General features: G+C 37.7%; 1 long non-coding RNA gene across 1 annotated transcript; it reads left to right on the top strand.

Annotated features, from left to right (window-relative positions):
- Positions 1-397: 397 nt before the first annotated feature.
- LOC309515669 lies at positions 398-2,351 on the top strand. The gene is made up of 2 exons (XR_014212611.1): positions 398-1,333; positions 2,212-2,351. It is a non-coding gene; the product is annotated as an uncharacterized lncRNA (long non-coding RNA).
- Positions 2,352-15,106: the final 12,755 nt, after the last annotated feature.

Here is a 15,106-nt window from a genome sequence, read left to right as displayed (position 1 = left end):
TTTGCATTTCATGCACAGTAAAGGAAAGGGCCAGCCGCCGCCGCCTCCTCCTCCTTTCATTTCTGGCTGGGGGTGTTGGGGTACCTCGGTTATATTTTGCTAACGCACATCCAACTGTTTTCAGGTTTTATTTCATGGCTAAGGAAACTGGCCCCACATGGTAGTTATTTGTAAAGGTGGCTTTGGACGTAAACCTCTCTCTCTTTCTTTCTCTCTCTCTTTCTTTCTCTCTCTCCTTTCCGTATGCTTTGTCGACATGGGATGCAGGGCAAGACATGGGATGCTGTTTTCCTTAAGCTATAGGCAAATGGGTTTTGGATATTCAGAACCACAAAAACTTCTTAAGGAATTGCATAGAAGCTGCAAAGGCAATAATGACAACTTTATCGTTTATTATATAATGTAATCTTCATTTCCCCATTGCATTCTAGCTTTAAAACAACACAGTGTTGTTGCTTTTTTTAAAATAGTATTCTTTATTCATCTACAGCTATGCTGATACTTTTATATAATTTGCAAAAGCATTTTAGTGGTAACTTAAAAATGTTGCTCTTAATATTTTTATGATATAAAATGCCATTTTTTGTGTTTTATAAGACACTGACTGCAGTTTCATGAGTTTCTGCAGAGTAGATTCTTAAAATTAAAGGTCAGGGCATTTTTGTAGATGGCCTACTGCTAAAGTAGGAAGGGGAAAGGGGAAGTTTCATAAGATTTTATTATTTATTTATTATATAATTTATGAGTTACCTAACCAAGATATTCTCTAGGCAACAGCAGAATAAACAAAGTTAAAGAGAATTTGGTAAAAAAAAAAAGCCTCAGCACTAGTTCAACAATAAGATCCAGCCATAAAGTCCAACTCAGCATAAGAAAGTGACAAATTCTGGGAAACATTTAAGTTGACAGTCCCTTCTCCCCCATTTTATTGTTCTTGACGCTATGGGGAAATTGCTAAGAAAACATAATATTAATATTATTAAAAATAGATGGGTTAAAGAAGAAGTCATGACCTAACTTCACAATGAAAACATTTGCGCTCTTTTTCCTTGTTGGAGTTTGACTCATTGGGTGATGGATTGTATTAACAGCCTGAACACCAGCCAAATTTATTCTGCGAAGTTACAATTGGATTTTGTGAGCGATTTATGATTTCTACATTTATTACAAGTCACTTGGCTACTTCCGGACATGTCACTTTCCTTGTTACAGATAACTGAACTCATTCACTAGTAGCTTACTGAGGAATATTGGGATAAAAGCCTTTTGGAAGATCTATCTTTAAAATCAAACTGGAGTTGCATAGCACATATTTATCATCTCCTATGCATATGTGAATATGATTTTTTTGTTTTTCTATATTCACATCAGTAACATGTAAAAACAAATGGCACTAGCATATTAATATTACTCGTGAACAAAAGACTGCAGTTCTGTGCCTTTGGGATTAAGTTCCATTGAATATACTGGAACTTCTAAGTAAATATACATAGGGTTGGGTTTTTGGATGGAAATGACATTTCCCCTGACTTCGTGAGAAGCCTCCAATTTGTTTGAAGTGACAATGGATTTTACCTTTACATACTAGGATGCACCCCACAACAAGATGTAAATCCCCCCCCTTTAAAAAAAATATAGTGTTACATGCACTGAAATTGTTGTGTTTAGAATGTCATGCACACTGATGGTGCTGGAACAACATATATATCATTTGTATAATTTCAGGGGGGGTGTAAGCTATTCATGCCAATGAATAGTTTTGCATAAAAATTGAATGGCAGTAATACTCAAAACATAAATAAGATTGGCACCAATTTTATTTTCAGTTTGGTGCCATTTTAAAACCCGGTTATTTGCCCATGCTTTTAATAATTGTTAATTTCACAGCTTAATTTGTAATGAACACTGCTTGTGTTTTAAGATTATTTATTGTTTTTCTACAACTGATCAGTAGTTAGATTTGTTGTTTTAATGACTGGTGTACATCACCTGAGTGCTTGGATAGAGGGTGAGTTCTTAATTATTCAATAATTGTTAATTATTCAAAACTGGCTTTTATTAGGCACTCTCTTCTCAGTTATGGTTTTTTTTTTTAATGATGAAGGAAATGGAAAGGTACATAAAAAATCATTAGGCAACTGATTAATGGCCTGAAAAAGGACCTGAAAGTTAACTGGAGAAAACTTCTAACTATTCACAATTGTGTTTCAGAACGCAAAGAACCATAGGCTTTTTTTGTTCCTAAACAGAGGAAGGAGCAAAAGCAGGATTCCAGGGTCTAAAGCAGCAGAATTGCAAAGATTGAGCGACTCTCTTTTAATCAATTATTCACAATTAAAAAATTAATCATATCTAACCTGTATGTATTACCAAAATGTCATCATAGGTGCTTTTTGAGATGGTGAAATAAGCGTTACTTACAATTGAATACACAAAGCTAGTGTTACTACTCTTTGCTGCAAGGGCAGAGCATCTTTTTCATTTCCTATTGTTTCCCACAACTACCAAAATTGCCTGTAACACCCCTCCATACAAATGTGTGCTCTTAACTCTCAGCAACACTGATTTATCAGTTAACACATGCTGTCCTTTAATAGCAAATCATGCACATTCATAAAGTGAAGTGATGGGGGGGGGAGAGGCCTCATATTTATTCATATGGGCTGGGATCCAAAGAACCGCTTGGTCTTCACACCAAGGTCTTCTATAATTTCTATAATTTTATTCTTTGGGCAGATGCTTGCCACAAGCACCCTAAGATGAAATTTCCATGTCACATCAGGAGGTGGTGTTGGAGGGGAAAAAACAGTAGCTCCAACACCCTTTTGGGCTCGTGGAGCTTTGGTTCCTGAGTTTTTGGGTCCTCGCTGTCATTTGTTAACACCATGCATCAGAATGTCTGCACTGTGGCTAGAACCTTCTGCTGTAGAAGTCTGCCACAAATGGTGCTTCTTCCAAAGTAGCCTCCCAGTCTATCATTTTCTCTCTCTTGTGATCTCTTATAAAAAGGCACACCCAAATAGGACAAGGTACAGCAGCGCTAGCCTTGCAAAGGTATTCATTTAGGCTCACCTTTATTACTGTAGTAAGCTACACCCCTGGTAGTAAAGCATATTTGTGTTTGCTTTATTGGAACTTTAATTTGTTGGAAGAGGGAAAATGGATTGCTAGAGAGAGTACATACACAGACAACGGTAGAAATTAGGACTATTTTACCTGTTACATATTTATCTCAAATATGTTTATCTCATATTTCTGTAACCCTTGGCACATCTTCCCCAGTAATAATCAAAACTGCCTCATACACATTCACTTCCTTTTTAATCTAAAACGTGATGATTTTAAATCAGCAACTGGTAAATAAATAGTAGCTGCCATTTTGCTTGTCAAGTGATATTCTGCTACTATTTTTTCACTTGTTACCTTTTGTTGGCAAGTTAAGGTCTTCTGTCAACAGATTCTAGCTGGGAAGCTGTTAATAGTAATTATTTCCACCAAAACCTTAAAGCCATAATTAACTAGGCAACAGTGCTTTCCTGATTAAGAGAAAGAAGTGCCAGTACTCATATATTGATAAAAGTGCCGTGGTTGCCAGCACAAAATGGCTGCCACGAGCAGCCAAAAAAGCAGTGACAGTATTCCATACTGGTGAATACTGTCACCCAAAAAAGCCCTACTGGGGAGTAAGCCCTATTTTACTCAATGGGACTTTGTTCTGAGTAAGCATGCACAGGACTGTACTGTAAAAGAATGCTTTATAAGCCTCAGAGTGATCAGCTAATGGAGTTGTATAATATACTGGAAACTGCACTTCTTATTATTTCTCCTCTTCAAAACACAATGTATTATCAGCTGCGGGTACAGCATCATCAGTTCATGATGGAAATCAGGGAGAGGTTTAGTTGGTTGAGAATCGTAACAATAGTGCTCTTTTTAGTTACGGTAATTAAACCATGGCAATATTACTGTCGCCTCTGAAAAGACCACATTCATTAGATACCTGTTTATCCAGGCCTTTGGTCAAATGGTTCTCTTTCCTCCTTCTGCATTGCTGTTCTGTGGTGCTTTCAAATTCTGTTCTGTGCTGCTATCGTATGATCTTAAAATAAAATGTACTCGTTTTAATTGTACCATTTTTGTAACCTACCCTGGGATCATTTGGTGAAGGGCAGGTTATATGTGCAAATAAAAATAATAAATAAAGATACCGGAAGTTTGAAATAAAGGTGCTATGAATGTTCAGCAGAGGTGCAGCTCACCTTAGCAATTGTTAATGAGATTAGTGCCTACTGAAAAGTTATATTTTCATTTCTTTAAAGAAACCTGAGCACTCCTTCCCTAACACTTTTCTAGACAAGGCCAAACAAATTATCTCGCTCTGCAGGGACTGTCTGTTTTCCCCTCCTTTGTCCTGAGCAGAGACAACCCAGCCAGTTAAGCATTTTAAGTAACAAAATATTTTATTGTTCCCAGTCACCCATGAAGGATCTGTTGCTTTCAAACCTCACTATTTACTATTATTTTTGAACCGATGGGGCCACCAAAAAATATAATTCAAGTTACTCTGTGTCTCTTAATTTCCCATTATGCCATTGCTAATGATCACTGACTGGATGTACCAAAGGGAGTGTTTGTAATTAAGATCCAGCCTCCTCACCACAGCATCAACAAGAAAACATGCTTCTCAGCTGCAGGATCTGCCTCTTAGTACCCCATGCATAAAATGCAGCATGTACAAACACACACAGAGAGAGAACACTGTGTTTTGCTAATAATGATTTCAAGAAGCAAAATCTGCCATGCGTCTTGAAGCAGTATTTTTGTTTTGATACCTTGCCATCAAAGTGAAAGTCTGAAGGGTAATGACCTCTGATGCCCTCAACCCACACATCACGGTCAGCTTTATTTTTTACTCTGCCAGAAGAAAGTAGCAGAAGAACAGAGAAGGACATCAGAAAGGAAAATAAAAATATCTCTGGCTCAGTCTCACTTCTAACAAGTACTGTATCTCTTTAGTGTTTGCATGAAGGAAAACAGTGTATTTAAAGAATTGGGGGGAGGACATAGGCGAAAAAAACGGTGGTTAGAAATGTTATGTTTATGAAGCAAAGCACAGAGTGGACAAAACTGATGTATAAATTACCTCATATTATCCTGTGTAAAGTACATTTTAAATCTTACCAGGCCCAACACTTCAGTTTAGCATCCTTTCTTTTTAACTGAAAGATCAAAGTCAGTTCCTACCATATAGAGAAGTCTAAAAAACCCATATTTGTTTTTGAGTAGGTTTTCTGGAAAGGGCATATTGAGGGACAAAAGCTCACAAAGGAAATACTGTACAATTTGAATATAAATTACTTGATCAGTTGGAGTAATTGCCATAACCTAACAAAAAGCCTTAGCTTAATAACTAAATGCATGGGACATGTTTCATTAAATCCAAATGGCCCCCCCCCCATTTTATTGCAACAAAGCTCAGGAATTAGAATAAAACTATTAAAAAAGGTATTTACTTAAACAACAAAACAAAACCTGGAACAGAATTAAGGGAGAGGAAAAAGAGAGGATTTTGCATTTTCTGCAAAACTCTTAGTGATGTCAAAAGCAGTTTAATTTGACTGATGGAACATTGTATAGCCTCTCCTCTTGGGTAGGAATTCCCTTTCTCTCTCTCTTTTACTTGTAAAAAGGAAAGCATGAAAAATAGACCTTGTTGTGTGCCGCTGTCCTAGTGACTTCAAGCATAGCTAAACAAAACAAAAACCCCAAACGCCACAGCCTATGAACAAATAAAATGGCCCAGAAAATGTTCTGCATTTACTCTTTCCTTTACAACTTGCACATATAGTTTAAGAAACTAAATACATCCATGGATAAAATTATTATTTGCTGCTCTTTTTAGATGGGGTGAGGGTTGGCAATAAGAAATGTGTATCAAGTATAGAATGCAGCGTTCATTAAAATAAATAAATCTGCCACTATACGTAATGGGGATTTCCTACAATATAACTATTTTGCAAGTAAGTGGCATACCAGTGAAGAAAATGCATGCAAGATATATTGCTTTTTTAACTTTTAACTTTGTTTTTTTAAACAGATTTCACTTTGATGGCTTCATATTTTATTTCTCTTTATCAATGATGTTCTCATCTAGATCTATTTGCTCTACATTCCTACTCTGAAGAAGTCCATCTGCTTGAACAAGAGTGAAAGTATGCCGGAATGAGTTAGGGCCTTTTAAATCATTCTGTTTAGTTGTTTGGTTTTTAATCCTTTCGAGAAATGCTAAAAAAAGATGCTTTACTGGGAAATGACGCACTTTAAAAACTTCAGTGGTATTTTTAAAACATAACAATGGAAGTTCAAGCTCCCTGCCAATTCACTTAAAATATTGAATCAAATTTTAAAGATTTATTTTAAGATCAATGCCAGGCAACAGAGATCTGTTCAAATCAGAGAGACGAGTATAAAGCTGAGGTCTTTAAAATAAGTAGTTTTAATTAGAAGTACTGGACACTATTAAAATGCAATATCTAATTAATATATTTGGGCTTCATTCACTGGCACAGGCATCAAAACTGCCACAGTAGTTCTGTTAAGAGAAAGCTGAAACAGGTACAGATGGATTCCAAGATTCCTTGAAAGGTCTGAAATAGGACATTTTAACTATTCAAAAGGTGTGGTTCCCACAAGATAGCAGCCAGAAATTCAATCAATATCTAATAGAAGGCAGTGCTGAGATTTTCCCTTTCACATATTTTACCCATATATTCCTTTGAACTGGGGCTTGCTGGGACATTTGGGAACTTATGTGTACGGTATATGCAAAAATACAAATAGTATTTACTGAATGATGTAACGCAGCTCACAGAACAATAGATCAAATTTTTGTGTGTACATTTTAAATATACATTTTTTCTGCTAATCAGCATCTTAAGTTAATTATGTAGTGTCCCCAGTTGTTGAGTCTCTGCTTCCTTGGTTATGTAAAATTTTCTCTCCCATTTAGCACTTTCTTAATTAAAAAAAATATAAAGCACTTCTGTATTTACAGAACAGTAGCGGTGAGGCCTGTAAATGACACCTGACTTCAATTGACAGGAGAGAAATGCATAATACATTAACACCACTGTTTTATACAAAAGTTTTATACAAAAGTTAAGTTTACAGCAGGCAGAGAAGCCAGATTTAATAAGCACAATGTTTGCTCTTAATTTCTATCTCGTCTATATCTGCATTTAACCGTATCTCTTGAATGCACATTCCTCATTCATGTCAATTGCCACAATGTGACAAATATTGAATAATCCACAGAATATATTGTCAGGGCAATGACCATTTTTATTTGCAAGTAGAATCCAACTCTGAAAATAATCCCTACCTAAATATTCTCCACATGTATAAAAGTTTCTGAATTAGTGGTGAAACATTGCTGTATTGTAAGTAGGTTTCTGGCTACTGAGTTTTACTGAGAGAAGACTTGACAGTTGTCAATGTTTTAGGACCATCTGGTGTTTTGCATTCATACTTCATTGCTGCCGAGATAAAACTTTGGAAAGGTATGCAGAGCTCTTCTGCATTCTGAGGGTTATGGCAAACAGCCATGCCATCCTTCCCTAAATACTAGGAGCGTGCATGTAGGAAGGGGTTTTGAATATAACATTTAGCAGACAAATCTTAGAGGGAACAGAGCAACCTGTTTGTGACCTGAGTGTTTGCCATGGTACTAAAATGTGATTTAGCGTAAGGCCAAGCTGGTAAAATAGTTTGTGTTTGTATAACAAACAGAAACTTGTTTTCCTTAACTCTGGTTCTGGTCAGCTTTTTTAGCAAGTCACAGAAGGAGTGATCCAGGAAATGTAACAAGGCTTTCTCCAGTCTTCTTTGGTCAATATTCTAGAGTGCACAGTCAGTTAAGATGCTTTTCAAAGAACCATGTAACTGAACAATAATTCTGTATCATCATTGGGTTTTTTATATCAGTTGTATTTTATGATGCATTGAGGCTTTAAACTTGCATTGCTTTTATATGTTGGAAGCCACCATTTAGGTTTGACCCTAAAAGGTGGCCTGCATATATTTTAAATAAAGAATACATGAATTAACTTAGGTGAGGTATAATGTAAAATGGTTTATGTTTCAAAGCAGCATCAATGCAAGAATTCTAACCAAACATTTAGATGTGTGTAATGCCGGGCGGAACGGGGACAGGAAGATCAGAACCTCAATTATTATGCATAATCTGATGGAAAATGCTACGTTTTTCAGTGCAATACACTTACCTGATGAAAAGTGTATAGATGCTTTCTCAAAACTTATTTTATTTTTGATTGTTGGTTATGCAAATGGGAATTCCACACTTTATGGCCTAGCAAGAGTGAGAAGGGGCCGCCTCTACCATTAGACAGAGAGAGGCGGTGGCCTCAGGCATCAAATTTTGTGTATCATAAACAGCAGCAAATATTTTGTTATTTAACACAGCATTGTTGCTTTTTGCTGTCAGAGAGCTGAGGGGAGAGAGGGAGGGTTATGGGATTTTCTGTCTGAGGTGCCAGAATAAACAGGTTGGCCTTGTGAATAGCATGTATCCTGATTTAGGAAGGAGAGCAGCCTTTGTAACTCTGTATAAGGCAGCAAAATGCCTTGGGCTAGCCTGTAGTAATAGGATGGCTAACAATGTTGCATGAAGAAGTCCTAAGTCTCAGGTACCTTTTATCTATAAAATGAACTGCTTTAATTTTAATGGCAATCACATAACCCAGATCCTGCCTGCAATATACAGGATTCTTTGTGAACAGATACAATTTCCCACTCAAGAAAGATGCTTTTAATATTCATTTTAAAGCCGAATGTTTTCCACTAAAGACAACAAAAAATAAATAGATTTGTTTGAAGAAATCTGCTTCACATCAGCCCAGTTTCTACAGCAGAAATGTGAAGAGCGAGAATCTGTGAAATAGCAACTAGATATTAGGGAACAGATGTACAAGTAGCCTTGAGAGGAGTCTCACATAGATCTAGATTGCTGGTTTTCACATGGCCGAAGTCACCAAGCACAAAATGCTGTTTGCATTTCAGCCTGCTATTAAATGGTAATTATTAAACAAAAACCCACGTGGAATCTGAACTGCAAATTGCCTATGCCTCTTAAAATATCAGTTCCCTTGCATGTTTTATTTTATTCTGGGCTTACTTGATTACCTCCAGTAGATGTCTGATAAGATAAAGACACTACATACAGAAATATTTATGGAGGCAAAGTGGGGGAGAGAATGCATCTCTGTTAAGAAATTACTCAAATCAAAATATCCATTGCAACTCGTAGAAATAACACTGGAAGAAATGTGAACACAATTGTGCTCTACCTAACAGCATTAACCATGTTTAATGAACATGAAAAAAGTGTGTAGGCACAATCTATGAAGACATTTTGCTGTGCAAATTCAATGGAAATGAATGGAATTGGTTCAAGGGCACTGTGTGTGTGTGAGAGAGAGAGAGAGAGAGTGAGAGAGAGTGAGATGAGAATGTTTTGGTGGATTGTGCTTTCACTTAATCATCACATTCTCTCTGCTCCCCTTAAATACTGCAAAAAAAGAGAAAAGATTGATTATTTGTCATTATTTATCTGCACATAAACTTCATTTTTTTGTATGGAATATTCACGTTTGCATAAACCCAACACCGTATCAAAAAAAAATATCCTTGCCTGGTGACTGAGCTGCGGCTGCAGAATTGGCAGTAATATGTCAAAATAATGATTACAGCCTTAGATGATCACTGAAGGAAAATGCATTCTGGCTTCTTCTATTCCTTAGTACCTAAAGCATTGCAAATGGGTAATAAGGCAAATACAGATTTGCAGAATTTATAATTCCTGGAAGCGGAGCAGTCAAGACATCTTTCAACAATAGTGATGAAATATTGCAAGAACTCAGACAGGTAATGAGTGAGTGGGAAAGGTTCATCTACAAAGATATGACGTTAAATTTAACTTTCAAGTAGGAGGAACCTGATGATCAGCAGCTGATAACTATGATAGGGAAAGGGGAAAAATAGGGTGGATAAATTAATGGATATGTAGCTAAACAAGATGTATCTGAACTGGGAAAGTCTAGGTGAATTATTGTATAAGGATGAAAATATGATCTGCAAAGAGAAAACTGGAAAAAATCCATAAATAATATAAAAGAAATATTGCAAGAATTTTGGAGGACAGTAGAAACTTTGTTATTTGCACAATTTCCCTTAGTTTTCTGTTTTGCAAAACAGTCATTTTGAGAAGTATTCTAAGGATTTAGGAAGTGAACTTAGCTATTATCAGTGCTGCAAAAAGACTAGATTCTTAAAGCAACATCTTCATCTGCTGTTATATATTTTCACATATTTGTTCCTATCTACTGCACCGCAATGTAAAAGATTAGCAAATAAGCACCTTTTCTGGTGTGTGCTACTAAAATGTCTGATGAAGTAGAAAGAAGTCCACAAAGGTTTATATGCCAGAATAAATACAGTTGTTTAAGGCGCCACAAGAATTTCTTTTGTTTTTGCTGCAAAAGGCTAACTCAACTATCCTTCGGTAAAATATATGAGTATTTTTGGTTTGACTGATTTCACACAGTTATTGAGGTATCCTGCTGAACCCATCAGATTCATGTTAAGATCATTCTTTTGCCTTCACATGTTTAAAATATAAGTATTTTGTTTCAAGTCAATGTTGAACAACATCGTGACTGGGCACGGTGAACAATTAATTTATTACACACATATATATTTAACTCTGCATCTTTATTATAGTGATTATTTCCATGATTCCAAATATTGTTCTTGGGCGATTAAAAATATATCTGCATTGATGAATTTGCCCTTCTGATCTTGGTGATGATGACCATGGTTATTCTAATACATGAGACAGATATTCAACCTCTATCTGTGTATGTAATGATAGTTTCTCTTGGTGACCATGAACTGTTCAAATTGTTGTTGGAAAACATATGATTCAATTGCAAATAAGATCAGATCTATGGATTAATTTACTCAGTTGCATTAAATTTGTTCCATTATATTCTATTTGCTTTATACTTTCGTGTTTCTGTTGCCTAATAATTTTTTCGTGTCTTCCCCCCGTCTCAGAATTATGATTATTGTTCATGATCATTTGCTTTCCTTGGGCTAAAACTGTGGACTTTTCAATATATTTTAATCGGTGCTTGTCATCATGATAGGCTACTTGATGACTGATATCATTAATGCAAACAATATATGTGTCTCTCACTGGATCTGCAAGGCATATTTAAAATAATTGCTAAAAGATAAATTATCTGTGTTCTTTACTCCAGAGAACTATTATCTTTATTCCAGAAACTTTTAAAATATCACCTGTTTTTAAATAGGGACAGGATCCGGGGAACAGCAAAACTTGTTCCAAGTGCCGAAGGGACCTTTGGGCTTATATTTCTCAGTTTCTTCAGTCTCCTCCCACCCGCAATATATATTTATTGTTTATTTGCAGTAATTTTTCCAGATACAGATCTCGGTGTTAATATTACACATGGAAAACACCAAAATAACAATACAACCATAACATCATAGTAGTGCACAGCGATTGTCTGATTAGATAAGAAAAGCTATATGCTTAGTGGGTCACATGCAAACAATATCACTATTCTGAAGCTTGTTAGGAATGACTTAACCGGGGAGATGCCTAGGTAGTAAGTCCAGCCAGAAAGTTTTCTGAATGGCTGGATGTGTTACAACACATCTCTGCCCAGTTATGTAATGCAAAAAGCGGTTCCATGTGTCTCTCTTGCCTCTCATAACATGATGCCTTTGAGTCTGTTTCCTCCTTAAATTATTGTCGACATTAAGGAAACTTTTAAAATGCAAAGAACTAGAAATTTACCCCCATTAGCATTTGTGGCTGGGAGTGTCTATAAGATGCCGTTTGGATTCATGAGTTATATTCCATTTCCAGCTTAGTGCAGAACAGCAATGAAAACACCCGTTTTCAATATGTAATGGTGCCTTCTATAGAACTTTTGCTGTACTGTACCAAGATAACAGGGTTTTGTTTTTGTTAGGTTTTTTAAGAAATACGATACTCTATGCCAGGCACCCCCAAACTCGGCCCTCCAGATGTTTTGGGACTACAATTCCCATCATCCCTGACCACTGGTCCTGTTAGCTAGGGATGATGGAAGTTGTAGTCCCGAAACATCTGGAGGGCCGAGTTTGAGGGTGCCTGCTTTATGCCTTCCTTTCCTTCTTTATCCTAATGTTGTTTGCAAAATAATAATAAAAATACATGAACAATGGGTGTGGAGAATTGAAAGGGCTACAAGCTTAGGCTTCAACTCCAACTCCTGGCTGGCAGCAGTGGGGCTGGATGGAGCATTGTAGCCATCACTGCATCTCCAGCCCTCCTGTTTGTGTTGGTTGGGGTGGAAGGTAGGGAGGCATATCTGCTGGTGCAGTGAAGAGGCCTGACTCAGGTCCATTGACATCTCATGACAGCAGCACTGATGGCTCAGGACCTAGTGGACACTGCTCTGGCTCGGCCCAGCCCCCTCCCGGAAATGCCTCATTTCATGGGCTCCCACCAGATACTGCCAGCAGAAATGCCACCGAGCTCAGCTTCCACCCACCATTTGAGCAGGTGCATGGGGCACTCCTTGATGGGGCCTGGCAGGGCTGGGTAGAGGGACACCTAAAAACCCCCTACAGCACAGTGGATGGATGGTGGCAATTAGACTGCTCCATTAGATGGCTTGAAGAAGAATTAGACAAATTTGTTGAGATTAGGCTGTCATTTGCTATTCGTCACGTTCGCCAAACTGTCTTGTATGGAGGTCTATGGCCGGCCCTATCATTAGGCAACACGAAGCAACCATCTCAGGCTGCTGATACTAGGAGTTGCAGAGCTGCGGCAAGGAGTTATGTGTGTGCCCTGTGACCCTAAATTTACTCGCTGTGACCAAGGACAATGTCCCATCACCAGCGCTGAAGGAAGATGCAATTGTTTTGTTTGGTCGGGGCTTCTGCACATAGAATTTGGAGCGGGGATCTTGGCTGTCTCAGGTGGCAAAATGTCTCATGCTAGTCATGTTGGATGCAGAATCTCTCAAAAAACCCATCACTGAGGATAGGCAACATAGGAGAACTATTGCATCCAAGTCTTGCTTGTGAGCTTCCCAGAAGCAGCAGGCTGTTTGCTGTTGGAAACAGAACAGATTAGATGGCTCTGGCAGGGCACCTACAGGCCACAGATTTCACAACTGATGCAACCTCAAATAGTTGCTGTTTTTCTTCTTCCTTTGTCCCCCAGCAGGTACACTAAGAGTGACTTTAAGCAAATGTGACTACATTTAGCTAAAGATCAATGACTGATTGTGCAATTGTTTCAGCATATGAGCTACAAATGTGGCTGGATTTTAGAGCACTGTTTGCAACATTTCAGAAATAGGCTGCACACAATGGGTGGATCTGAGAGCAGGAGAGCTTGTGGTGAATAGACTATGGCTGTGCTTCAAAGACCATTTGCTACACAGAGCTGCTCTTTTGTTTCACAAATATCTAGCACAAGTATCTTAAATAAGCAAAACAGGGCTGCATATATATATTTAAAATATTTGCATTTCCCCTGCAGCTTTAAGAGATTTTGTAGGGTTACTTTTCCTTTGCATATTTACTGTGGTTGGTCACCTTGAGGCTCAAGCAATAAGGCAGGATACACTTTAGAATATATTGATGAAACACAGAATTCTGCAACCTGTATAAAGGATGCAAATTTGACAAATGAGAAGAGTCCTGCTGGACCATCAAGTCCAGTTTTCTGTTCCCAGAATGGAGAGTCAGATGTCCATGGGAAGTCCAGAAGCAGGACATGAGTGCAATATAATATAATATAATATAATATAATATAATAATATAATATAATATAATATAATATAATATAATATAATATAATATAATATAATATAATATAATATAATATAATATAATATAATATAATATAATATAATATAATATAATATAATATAATATAATATAATATAATATAATATAATATAATATAATATAATATAATATAATATAATATAGCACCCTCCTACTCTGTCCCACAGCACACTGCCTCAGATACCAGAAGACACATACATCTATCATGAGCCTGTAGGACTCTTCTTGCATTCTCATCCACATCCACTTCCCCACTCAGTTCATGGTCCAAACCATTGTTGGAGGAGATCCCTTGGAACTGCAGCTGAGAAGGTACAAAATGAGCAAAGCGAAACACTTGGTGCAATGTTGCGCGATGTTGGAACCAGGGGCACCTTGAATGACTGCTACCAACCCTCCAGGTACAAAAATGTGCAGATGTCTCCAGTCTGCAACAGTCTGGTGGTAAATGATGTTCAGAAATGGGTCTCTCACCTGCTCACATTTACTTGTGCTGCGCTATTATGAGAGAAGCAAGGGAAAGGCTTATAGCTGAGCAGACCTGAAAAGGCTTCGGGCTTTCTAAAGGTAGGAAAGGCTCATTCAGGGGAAAAAAAATACTAAAAATACTCAGGTCTCCTCCAAAGAAGCTGTGAATGCAGCACGCAAATCAGCAGTGCGCAAGGACAGAGAAGCAGAAAGGAAGGAGACCGACAGCAGCTGGAATAGAAAAGGGAATAGGTAGGCAGGCAGAAAAGAGGGAGCAAGAGCAAAGAACAAAGAAGTGAGGAATGCCGAAGGGAGAGACAAAGAAGCAGGAAATATGGGAGCGGAGGAGACGGAGGCTGGTGCGGGGGGGGGGGTGAGGGAAAAAAGGTGATAGACATGCAAGGAGACACAAAACACGAATGAGAGACAAGCGGGAGAAAGCCGAATAAGCACAATTTGTATTAGAAAATGGTAATATTTCTTAGATGTGCCTGGATCTATTCTAGCAGGTAAGCCTGAGCTGCTTCTTAGCCACAAATCTCAGGATACTTCTCTTTTAGAGAGATCCTGTGGTCCTTTATCTGCCATCTCTTTGTTCCTGCGGCTGGCTTTGGGTTCTCTCTCTTTATCCTGTGGGCCCCTCCCACGCACAACATGATGCCCCTGATCTTTGGGCTCCTCC

This window comes from Podarcis vaucheri (assembly GCF_965113315.1).
Source record: "Podarcis vaucheri genome assembly, chromosome: 12".
Taxonomy (NCBI): Eukaryota; Metazoa; Chordata; class Lepidosauria; order Squamata; family Lacertidae; genus Podarcis; species Podarcis vaucheri.
This window is presented reverse-complemented; position numbering and strand designations above follow the sequence as displayed.